The sequence below is a fragment of the Parasteatoda tepidariorum genome, chromosome 7, assembly GCF_043381705.1.
Source record: "Parasteatoda tepidariorum isolate YZ-2023 chromosome 7, CAS_Ptep_4.0, whole genome shotgun sequence".
NCBI classification, from domain to species: Eukaryota; Metazoa; Arthropoda; class Arachnida; order Araneae; family Theridiidae; genus Parasteatoda; species Parasteatoda tepidariorum.
The window spans coordinates 11,784,076-11,796,799 of record NC_092210.1 but is presented as its reverse complement, the minus strand read 5'-3'; the positions used below and the strand labels follow the sequence as shown (position 1 = coordinate 11,796,799).

Genomic DNA, 12,724 nt, shown 5'->3' with positions numbered 1-12,724 from the left:
AGCCACATATAGGAGAAGGTCATAAAAAAATCGAGTTATAGTAATATTCGAGTTATCGTACTTCGAGTTATAGCGAATTGACTGTACCAAATATTTGTATGTTGCATCTCTAATTTAGAAGCTGCAATTGCTGTTTATTTTTGAAAATTTAATTTTTTTATTATAACTTTACAGTGTCGAGCATAATCTTGTATCTATTTACAATTTAAAAACTCATTGAAAAAGTTTTTTGCAATAACGGAACCCTATTTGGACAAATTCATAAAAGCGAACCCTGGTTGAAAGAATGTGAGTAATTTTTTCGCAATTTCACGAAAACCGGACCTTTCACAAAATGTCTGGACAGACCCCTGATAAAGATATTCATAAATTGGTTATTTTAAAAATCCTGCTAATTTTTTTTTGGAAAAATAAACAGGCATCGTAAAAAACACAATTAATTCTTACTTATTTTTAATGTAAATTAAATAAAATTTTGTTTGAACATTAAAGGATATATTGAAATTTGATCCATAAGTTTTTTAATGAGCGGGACTAGCATAACAATATCTTGCTTAATTGTTGTATAATATCTAGTTAAACCTAAAAATTCAATTTTAAGAAACAACTGATTATAGTTTTGACAAAATTTTGACCAGCATTTATTTTCTTTCAAACTGGAACTTAATGAACGTGAACTGAGTTAATAATAATTTCTGTTATTATTTTATAATAAATAGTTATTTTATAATAATTTATTAAAAAAATGATTATTAGACGTAACGTCTAATAATCATTTTTTTAATAAATAACTGACTATTATAATTTTTTTAAAATCAGAACTTAGTTGAGAATAAAACAAACTTTATTATACTCCCAATGAAGACAACCGAGCCTGAAATAAATTCCGAGAAAATATTTTGTATTTAAAATACGATTAAGTCTGGAAATGGCTTTCCTGTTAAGAGTATAACCAGTGATAATATGTTCAAGACATCTTTGTTTTGACAAAGTATTGACAATTATTAATTTCCCTGTAAATTGAAACTTAATGAACGGGAGCTGATGTGACAATATTTTTTTTTTAATTATTATATAAAATCTAGTTATACTTAATAATTCAGTTTTTAATAAATTATTATTATATTTCTTTTAATCAGAACTTAGTTGAGAATAAAAACAGACTTATTATACGCCCAATAAAGAACCGAGCCTGCTATAAATTTCGAGAATTTTTTAATGTTGTTTTGTTTTGTTAATACGTTTAAGTTTGGGAAAGGCTTTCCTGTTACAGAGTAGAAAACCAGTGATAATATGTTCGATGCACTTTCTTTTTGACAAAGTATTGACATCTATTATTTTCATATAAACTGGAATTTAATGAACGGAAACTGATAAAACAATATTTTCTATGACTATGATATATCGTAATCTAACCTAATAACTATTTTTATAATAAATAATTGATTCAATCAATTAATTAAATCAAATTGATAATTTATCACAACCCGGTTCAGCTTAGAACACTGAATCGAATAACGCAAACAGTTTTGTCTGTAATAATTTCTTAGAAAATATTTCTCCACCAAAAACAAGCTCAAAGTCTGGAAACAGCTTTCCTGTTAAGAGTATAACGCCAATGATAAAATGTTCCGTATGTCTTTGTTTTGACAAGAATCAACCGTTATCTACCATCCTTTATCATCAACCACATATCATACCCGAAAAAGCCTCTCGCGCCTCCTTCCTCGGGACTCTTTTTAGATCTTTTTTTCTTAATCCTCCTCCTACTGGAATTTCGTGTAAATTGTGATTAACAGAAGGAAAAAAAAACCCGGACGCACCTGTTGAAGCGGTTGGATACCCCCGTAAAATAACGCTGTTGATGAGGTAAGAGAGAATATGTCTTTTTAACCTGGATATCCTCCTATGAAGGCGTCTTTGACCTTTATTCGTCATTCATTTCGTTTGGAAAGTTTTAACTTTGAAACATTGTTCTTTTTTAAAGTGGAATTCTCTGTTAAGCTGTCTTCCATGCGAAAAATACATAAGTTTGCCCCCCCCCCCCTAAAATGGCAAACTTTTGTGACTTTCGCATGGAATTTTTGCTTCGATTGAATTTTGCGTCTTTGGCATGGAATTTCGCGTCTTTTGCATAGAATTTTGCACCTGCTGTATGGAATTTTGCGTCTTTTGCATGGAATTTTGCACCTGTTGTATGGAATTTTGCGTCTTTTGCATAGAATTTTGTACCTGTTGTATGGAATTTTGCGTCTCTTGCATAGAATTTTGCGTCTCTTGCATAGAATTTTGCTTCTCGTATAGAATTTTGCTCCTTTTGTATGAATGTTTTCTTCTCTTGTATGCGATTCACCATCTCTTAAATTAAATTTTATGTCTTAAAAATGGAATATTGAGTTTTTTTGTATGGAATTTTGACCCAGTTTCTGTGTCTTTCATATGTAAAATTTTTACTTTAAAACATTAACTTCACAAAAATGCTTTCTCCTATTGCTCTCCACTATTGTTGTTAAAGTGTGGCAAGTTAAATTGTCTGTGAAAAAATGTTAAAAGTTCTGTAAGCTGTCTTCCATGCGAAAAACACAAGTTTGCCCACAATAAAGTGGGCAGACTTTTGTGACTCTCGCATGGAATTTTTATATTTCTATTGAATTTCACGCCTTTAGCATGAAATTTTGCATCGAATTTCGCATCTGTTGTATGGAATTTTGCGTCTTTTGCATAGAATTTTGCTTCTCTCGTATGGAATTTTGCGTGTTTTGTATGAATTTTTTCATTTCTTGTATGCGATTCACCATCTCTTAAGTGAAATTTTATGTCTTAAAAATGGAATATTGAGTTTTTTTTTTTGTGGAATTTCGCCTTAGTTTCTGTGTCTTTCATACGTAAAATTTTTATTTTAAAACATTAACTTCAGAATTTCTACGACTACGTCTATGACCGTTATTCCTTCTCAGGGGCGCTTGGTTCAGAGGTCACTCTGACCATACAAAAGTTTTCACTGTTCGAAAATTTGGGAAATTTTGTCTAACATTAAATAAATTTAGACATTCTATTATTTGATGAGAACTTTTGAAATGGACCCTTAGTAAATAAACCATCATTTTACAATAACTGTTCCTTTCATTTTTGCCACTAGTGAAATTTTATTTATCAAATTTAAAATTCTATACAAATTTTATTAATTGTTTCTGCTATGGGAGATGAAAATTAAACAGTTTAATGCTAATTTTATGTAGAAAAAAAATGGTTAGGTCAAATTGTAATTTCATTTGACAAATTACGAATCCCCAAAAATATAAGCTCGCTTCGCCTCATATCTTCTTTCTTGTTGTTTTGACTTATCATTAATTTAAGTGAATACTGTTTCAGGTTGCTTTGCAGCAAAGTATACACTCTTAGAAAATCGGTTTAATGTTAAGCCATAATATTGGTACCTTGTACTATATATGGTACAATTTTGCTGTAATTTTAATAAGGTGTTAAATAGAGCCCTGTTTCCTTTAGATTTGAACCATAGAATCATGTAAACAGGTTTAAAAGGGACAAACATGTGGTTCAACTAAGCATCATATTTGGATTGCAGCAAATTTGAACGATGTTATGGTTCTGCAAGCTTAAACGTTTTTAACTGCCTAGGCAAATTGAAGCATTAGCTTAGAAAGTCGACACTCTAAAACATTATTTCTGCAACTGAGCAACATTTTCAATTTTTCAGGCAAATTTAATCCTTTGCTACTTCACTTGGAAAGTCTTCACCATAGAACCTAATTTCTATAAGAGTGGCAATAAAAGTTTCTCATACCCTACAACGATCTCCACAAATATTTTTCTTTGAGAAATATTTGCGTTTCTTATTTTTATCAAGCAAATAACGAATATAGTCATCAAGTAAATAAAAAAAAATTCCTTTGCTAACTAGTACTACCCAAATAAACATTAAGCAATCATTAAACATAACCCACTATTGTTAAAAATCACCATCTCTGCTGCTTATGCAACATCTCTTATTTCTGAAGCCAATTAGAATGTTTATATGTTTCTCTTTAAATAATCATACCATTTTCTTCAACCAACTAAGTATAATGCACTCTAAAGATATGTTTAGCAGACGTTGCCATCAATTGATATAATCTCTGCTCTTATTTTAGGGAAATTCGTGGTGAGAATGGCGATAGAGCCGATATCATTGTTCATTGTGTGTGACGTCCAATTGACGCCTATTGCATTCATTTGCTTCGTTCTCATCTTAACTAATCTCTTTTTCTTTCATGCTATTTCAAACGAATATGTTTATTGTGGAATATGGATGATTTTAAGAACGGTTAACGATATGAACAATGGAGTGCTTTATTTTCAGCTCCAGTTCTTTATTTCGCACTCGTTTTAAATAAACAATTTTTAAACTAATTAAAATTCTTTTTGCAATTTCTGGAATAGAGCTCATTTTACTCTGTTAAAAAGAATTTTTTTTTTCAAGGAGGTATTTTTTCCCTTCTTTTTTTTAATAAAAATGAGCAATTTTTACTAAAATTATAATAGGCTTCTTAGTGAAATTTGCAATGGAGACTTTTTAAAGTCTCTCCTTAAAAAAATAACTCGTTAGTTATGCATCTCGTTAGTTTACAATTATGAATTTATCTTTTGTTCATTTTTTTTTTTGAAACAAATAATTTTGGTAAAAACTAAAATAATTCCAATTGATTTAAAAGATTCCTTTTAAAATTACTCTTTTAATGCATATGTTGTTAGCTCACGTTTATGAATTTAAAATGGAATTATTTACTCAATTTGATGCCTGCAAGTGACGTCATCGTAGGTAGATCGTGGCATTCATCGATTCAAAAACCGATTAAGTTCGACACACTGGCATGACGTCGCTTATAGGTATTCAATTAAATCTAAATTTCTATTGAATGTTTCAACTAAATTTTCGTGGAACGTTTTTTTTTTTTTTAAATAAAAATATTTTCTGTTAAAGGAAATGAGATATTAAAAATTAAAAAGGCGTCCCGCTTGCGTAATACAAGACGATTGGTTGCTTGCAATTCGAGATGAAGTAAAGTAACTATGCCTAACCATGTGATTGAAATCAGATTTAATTGAATACCTGTAAGCGTCATCACTCGTGTGTTTCGAACCTGATTGACTTCTCAATTTACAAATGACAGGATTTACCTAGGATGACGTCACTTGAAGGTATCCAATTACAAAAGGTATCCAATAACAGTACATCAGATCCCAACAAAATAGATCAGGTAAAGTTCTTAGTGTAGAAATAGCTCTTATTAATATTTTTTTATTATATATAGGCACAAAATGAACCTAAAAATGGCATTTATTGTTTAGGCAGAGTACTTGTAAATAACATTTAAGCACGACGCCTAACTAGAACGTTTGGTATGTAGGCATATAATACCTTGAAAGTAACACTTCTGATTACAATAACTGGCAATAAGGTTGGGTAGCATCATAATGAAGTTAGTAGTGCACGGTGCAACCACTGTTTAGAAAGAAATTTCTCGAAAGCAGAAATATCGTTAGCAATTATGTAATAAATATAGTGCCTGCATTTAAAAAAAAGTGCTATACAAATAACAAAAACTTTCTAAAAAGTCAAAAAAGGCTCTTTAAATGAATTAACATTCTCTTTTATAAACAAAAATTTCAATCATTTCTATCTAAAGCAGTATTTCTTTCCTACATTTCCATACAAAGTTGTAGTACAATGCAGATACTAAGGGAAATTGAGTTACAGTTTTCATTAAATCTTGAAATAAAATTATTAAAATTGTATGAGTCTGACAAAAAATTGCACTGACATATACTCTGAATTTTTTTTTTTTTTTTTATATTCATAAACGAAGTTGAAAAAGGAAATACTAAAAACATCATACGAAAAAAAAAAGAGTTAAGAAATATACATTTTAAAAACAATGCCTTAAAAGGTATATAAAAAAAAAAAAAAAAACTAAAGCTGTAGAAATGTAACTGAAAAATTTCTTAAAAATTTTTAAAATCAAATTTCTAAAAAAAATCCATTCAATTATTTTTTTAAAAATTTCAAAGAAAATGTTCCAAAAAAGTATAGAACATTGCTCCCTTGAAAAAAAAAGAAAAAAGATTCTAATGACATTAGATTCTGGCCTTCATAATAAAATAAAATTAGCCTCAATTCTCGCCACTGAAGTATTTTATAGGATAATTATTTTTTGGGCATTGACTTCGGTGTTTTAAGGAGTACTTTCCATTCTAGTTGAGCCTTTGCTGTCGAAATCCTCATTTTTACTATAAATTATTACTTCCTCTTTAATTAGTTTAGATCATAAGATGAAAAACGCCGGGTTATGTATGGCATTTTATTTTTAGCTAACATAAGTGTCTACAATTTCCCTTTGAGATGATTCGGAATAGGATCTTTTTTTTTGTTAGAAAAGGAGGAAGCGGACGTTATGGGGGTCGAAGAAAATATGATGGGAGGGGAGGGTAAAGTAGGGTGCAAGGAATGAGATGACACTCGACAAGACAGTCAAATATGAGGCATCCAGTGTTTTTGTCGCAGCAACCAACCGTCAAACTCGAGAATCGTGGTAAAATGGCAAGTTAAAGGAAATTGCCCGAATTTCTTCCTTTCCAACATGTGGAGTGGAAGGATACTGTCATCTGGTTGTTTTGAAAGTGAAGGGGGGGGGGGATGAATTTCGGATAAGAAAGCCTTTTTTCTTGAATAGAATGAGAATTTTTTGTTATTAATAGTAGTCAAATTTGAACTTATAGTCAAATAATATAGGAAGGCATTGGCTCATATTGGGCTGTCTGACCAACTGTGATGATGAGTCAAATAATATTGTCAATTATTATTGACAAACATGAGATATCAGGTGTTTTGCGGAAATTGTCGAAATAGAGAATAGTGGAAAAATGACAAAGTAAAGGAAATTCTCTGAATTTCTTCCTTTCCAACATGTGCTATCATCTGGTTGTTTGGAAAGTGAAGGGGGAAATGGAATTCAGAAAGGAAAATCTGCTCTCTTGAATAAAAAAATAACTTTTTACTTTCAATGTTATTTATTGTTAAAATTTAAATTTCTGTCAATTATTATCAAAATGAGATTATTTACTAATATAAGATAAGGCATCCAGTTTTCTTTTCTTCTTTTTTTCGTAATTAACGTCGAACTTGAAAATCATAGCATATCGATGAGAATTTGTTCAAATTTCTTCCTTTCTTCCGAGCAAACTGGAATGTAGTTTTGATCAGGTTTTATTGAAAAGGGATTTTTTCATTACCATCAATTGGAGAGGAAGGATGCTATCATTTAGTTATATTGAAAGTGAAGGGGAGAAATAAAGGAATTTCGTTAAAGGAAATAATCCTTTGAATACAAAAATAACTTTTTACTTTCAATACTATTGTTAAAATTGAAATTACTGTCAATGAGATTATTGACACAATAAGGCATCTATTTTTTTTTTTTTTTTCGTAATTAACATCGAACTTGAAAATCATAGTATAATGACGAGGATTTGTTCGAATTTTTTTCCTTTCTAACGAGCAAACTGGAATGTAGTTTTGATCAGGTTTTATTGAAAGTGGATTTCTTCCTTACCAACATTTGGAGAGGAAGGATACTATCATTTGGTTGTATTGAAAGCGAAGAAGAAAAAAAAATGAATTTCAGTAAAGGAAAACCTGCTCTCTTGAACTCTGGAATAGAAAAAGAGAACTTTTTATTTTGATAGATCGCCAAATGATGGCCTTTCAATGTCAAATACCTGTTTTAATCTTCTGTGCAGTCTTATCGTCAAGTATTCACTGTAGTACTTGCACATTCCTTGAAGACTTTTTTTTCTCGCTACCCTCGTAAGGTTTTGTGATTTGAAAGCCGTTTGACGTCATTTTTTTGGGAATAAGAGACAAGACAAATACTGCTTAACACAATAGAGACAAGTGTTAGTTTATTTTCCAGATTTTTCTTAACATATGATGCTAGATAGTTCCCTACATTTAATTTCCCCCCACTTAATTTTATTGCTTTAAGCAGTACCATGTTAGAAAGAGGCAGGTAACAGCTGAAAATTGAGAAATGTCGATTCAGCGTTAAACTATAATATCCTTGAATCGTATTAGGGCTCAAATTTGTTGCAACCTTAATAAGGTGTTAAATTTTATTGGTTTTCCATTTAAATAGAGCTGTAGTATTATGTAATTAAGTTTAAAAAATATGAATATAAGGTTCAACCAAGCACCGTATTAAAGCTAAAACAAATTTGAACGATATAAGTCATTCTACTCCAAAATTATGAACAGTGAAAAATGAAGAAGCTTGAAAAATATTCTTTGAATCAAAACTTGAATTTTGAATTGTTTATTAGATTTTTGACTGGGCATCAATTTACCAAAAGGAGCGTTCAATAAATAAACAGCTAGCTATCATTAACATTTTATTTTATTTTTTTCTTAAGAAAATAAAATAAAATTTTCGAAATTTTTGTTGAAGTTTACAAGAAGAAAAAATATTTATCTAAAAAAAAAAAATTCAAATTCAAAAATTAGGTTATATGCCATGTAACAAAATAAATAACAAAATGAACGACTAAGTTTTCATAGTGCATCAAGTGCGATATCAATCTACTTCCAGTATTAGAGACAATTACCCTTAATTTGATGGCATAAAAGTATTCAATGTGGGAGAAATATATAAAAAGTTCCTATCTCTGAACTCTCTCCTCAACACTTTATCATACTCAACTGCTTTTCACAAGAGAATCCTCGTATTTTGCTACCACTTAACTAATTTTTCATATTTAGACTATTTTCCTTCCTTTTATGTTTAAAAAAAAAAACGTAACTTTCCAAAAAAATCGGAGTTTTGTTTTTAAAAAAAAAAATTTTTTTCCCACCTAAGTGCAGGAACTATTGAAACTATTATGAATTGTATATGTGCGAATCCATGTTGGTATTACAAATTGTTTCCATTGGAGAATCAGCATCCTTAAATTGTACTTAATTTTCGAGGCAATTTCGTTCTTAATTTATTTTGGACTTCAGGCCCTACATATGTACTCCCTTGAAGAATGTGTGACCTCTAATTAAAAAAAATAGTTTAAATTCAATACAAAAATTTTACAAAATTTATATTTATAAATTCCATTTTTTTTCCATCCGGAAATTGCAGCCTTCTTTTTGGGAAAATGCTGGTGTGCTATTACTGCAGAAAACATTTTTTCCATTTAAAATTTCAAAGTTGCCTCCGGTTTTATTTCTTTCTAGCTGCAGAAAATGTGGATTTATTTTAACATCATTGAATCGTCTTTTTCTAAACTTGTCTTCTTTAGAACGTTATTCAAGAGAGTATTTCTCAAAATCTTTATCTCTGTTCAGACTTCATACTTTCATGCTAAACTTGAATATTTTTAGTCTCTTATTCATGAGGGTAATTCTCAAGATCTTTAGACTTTTACTTTCACGCTATTGTAAAATTCGGAAAGAAAAATAAACGACTTTGAGTTCTGGAATAAAATACGCTGGGGGATGTAGTTATCTAGAAGAGGATCTGAACAGGATTTTACGGAGTTAGTTCAAACTCGTTTACCCTTTAGTTTCTTTCTATGGTTCAAGAACATACATTTGGAATGAAGTGAAATTTTTGGATAGAAAAGTTCTGAAGCGAAGACTTATTCTCACGAGATGATTTCGAGCGTCTCCAAGTTGTCTTACTAGCCCCATAGCCCAGAGGAAAAGTGAAATGAAATAAAAAAAATAAAAAAAATTCGTTTCACCTTCAAAAAATTTCACCACTTAGCGTCGTTCCATCCCTTCAGGCTTTCTCAGAAAACAGGTTCACTTTCTTCTTTCTCTGTTTAGATCACCCCTGAAATGCTATTTTGCATGCTCCGCGAGTCCCCATCGATGATGGAATTGAGAAAATAAAATGCTGCCTAACCTCTTGTTTAGATTATCTGAAGTACGTACTCCGTAGGTACGTAGTACCAAGATTGATGACGTCTCCATGTATCACTTCTGGAATCGTTTGGAGCTGGAATCGATCGATTTTGTCTGAGGAATAATTTGTTCCCTAATCTCCCTCATTATTTTGCTTGTTCGGTTTGATTAGATTTTATTACTTTGCATAGTGGTCTCTAAAAAGAAGAATTACTCCCTGCTTATTAATATTCCTTGCTCAAAGTTGGAGGGTTCAAATGCCATCGCATAATATGATGATAAGAATTATTTTTTTAACTCTGGCTTATTGCTGTTTTTTTTTCAACTTCATATGTTTCCCCCCCCCCCCTTAAAACGAAAAATTCATAAATTAATTTGCCAAAATAACAATGTTTTTGCTATTGATTACCTAATGATAATTTCTGTTATTAAATTTTTTTTTGCCATCCAGGCGATATAGTGGGTTGAGTCGATAGCCGGCTTGGCTTTTGCTGGGGTTAGGAATATCGTGCCAAATTGTTGGGTGTCTGATCTGAGTGCCCTCTCTCCTATCGTGTCTGATAAGATCGGCACTGAAGTTACGAAATAAAGCACAAAAACATACTTGCTCTGAATAAACATACCTTTTCTTCAACTGATTCGGATTTCTGACCCCGGAATAATAGGAGGTAGTCGCAATCCTCGGGAAAAAGGTCATCATAGTTTGGTCAGGAGAGCAGGGGCGTAGTTTTAATGTATGTTTGGAGGAGGTTTGTCTCCCTGATACTATATATATTCCCAAAATGTATAAATTACAAAAAATTAATAATGCAATTTTTTTTTAAAAACTACATCCTACTTAGAGTACAAAAGCTCTTTAATCAAATAACGTATAATTTCGGAGTAGGTTTTACCGAACCACCGAAACTGTATTACGTTATATCCTGCATCAATTCATCTAAAGGTTGCAAATAGCGACGAAACCTTTTTCTGTACGGCATCGCAAGTGAAAGGGGTACGAAACTTTGGTGTTATTAGCTACCATCATTTTCAGGCAAGGGGACTGATGAATTGATTAAAGGTTAACTCATTGATCTAGTTCATTCATTATTATTACGGTTTTTATTGAAAATTATTGAGGCTTTTCTAGTAAGCAAACTAGTCAGGCCAATTTATTATAATTAATTTTATTTTATTCCGTCGTTGAACAGCTACCCAATTTTTGGGTTTACGACTATTAATATTCAACTCCGTAGCTTTGTAATTTGTAGCTAAACATTGAGACTAACTAGCCTTCGTGGAAGATTTTTTAATAGAAAGTTACAGTTTCGCATGTATGTCATAAGCTAATTGAATGGTTCTGCTCCTTGCAAAATCACCGCCGTCACTTAGCAATAAGCTAGGCTGATTACAAAAGTCTACAGTGTTTTATAATCATCCTAACAGCATTTAGGCTTTTTACAACGAGCCCACATACCTTTAGGATAATTAGAGAACATATCTTATTGCAATAAGCCTAAACATCTTCGGGCTGATTATGTAATTTTCGCACATTTTATAATTTGCCTAAAAGCGTATGCGTTAATGAATCTAATGTAGTTAATGAATCTAAAAAATGCAGGCTGTATAGGAAATCTTCGAGGTTATTCGAAATCAGCCTGACTCATCGTAAAATGAGCAACAATAACAAGGAGGCGATTTTCCAATCAGCCTATGATTTGTGTCATAATTGCTTTTTGTTCGATTTGGATCAGTAATATGTTTGAGAATGTTTTATTTTTGAGAAATTCCGTACTGTGATTCATACAGTTCTGAAGCCATTTTGATTATCAATTTCGAGGGGGGGGGAGGCATCATTATTTTTTAGGAAAATAATTGTTCAAATGAATTTTTTTTCTTCAGAATTGTCTTGTATTTTTTAATTTTTTATTTTTCACATCTTTTGTTAGTAAACAAAATAAAACATATTAGGGCTATTTCTAGCTGCAAGTTGAGCAAAATATAAAGCTAATTTACAATTTATATAATATGTGGATAATTTTGAAGACTAAAGCTATCCGAAATAAATTTATTTTATTTGCAATAATTATTTCAATTACCTTGCTGTTCTTTAGTATCGCTAAGAACTTGGTATGGAATGTGAATTTCAAAACAAAGTTTCAAATGGTTACTTTAAACATCAATATAAAGAATCTGCTTAGTTTGGATCAACATAAAACCGATAAATAGATTCTACACACGTACATAAACCTCCACTTGATTTATTTTCTATTTCTCTTCTATAACCTCTTGGAGATAGCATTATTAGCATATCAAATATCCAGTTCATATCCATAAAATAAGGTAACAAAATAAATGAAATAGAAGATTCTTTTTTTTTTCGCCAACTCTCATCATGAAGTAAAGATTCGAACATCATCAGAGAAATCTTTCTTTTGCTATTGAAGTGAAAAATTATGCAGAGAGACTTGACGAGCTAGTAGCCAGTGCCCAGACTACCTGATTAAAACCTTGACCTCAACAGTGAACGACACTCAAAATATGTACTTTTTCAAAAGAAAAAGCAGTCAGAAAACCTAACTCTTTTGATCATTTGTTTATTCAAAGATTAGTCCGGGAATTCGCGCCAAGGTTGAAAACGACTAATTCATAAAATTTATGTCGCCAATTCTTACTCCATGTAAACGCCGTCCTTAATGTTTCGGAAATCTTTATTGCTTTTGAAGAATGCTTAAGGTGTTGCAATTTAAACTTAACGACGTATAAAGTTATAGTCTGCAGTAAAAAAGCGCCAAACGG

General features: G+C 31.0%; 1 protein-coding gene across 6 annotated transcripts in view; it reads left to right on the top strand.

Annotated features, from left to right (window-relative positions):
• Nucleotides 1-12,724, top strand: part of LOC107445477 (pro-interleukin-16) — a 202,396-nt gene that overhangs the window by 91,008 nt on the left and 98,664 nt on the right. Inside the window, exon 1 of one of the 6 annotated variants that reach the window (XM_071183073.1) lies at nucleotides 1,777-1,869. The exons of the other annotated variants lie outside the window; for them this stretch is intronic. The gene's annotated coding sequence lies outside the window, so the exon portion shown is untranslated. Of the gene's footprint in view, nucleotides 1-1,776; nucleotides 1,870-12,724 lie in introns of those variants that run through there. 6 annotated transcript variants of the gene reach the window in all.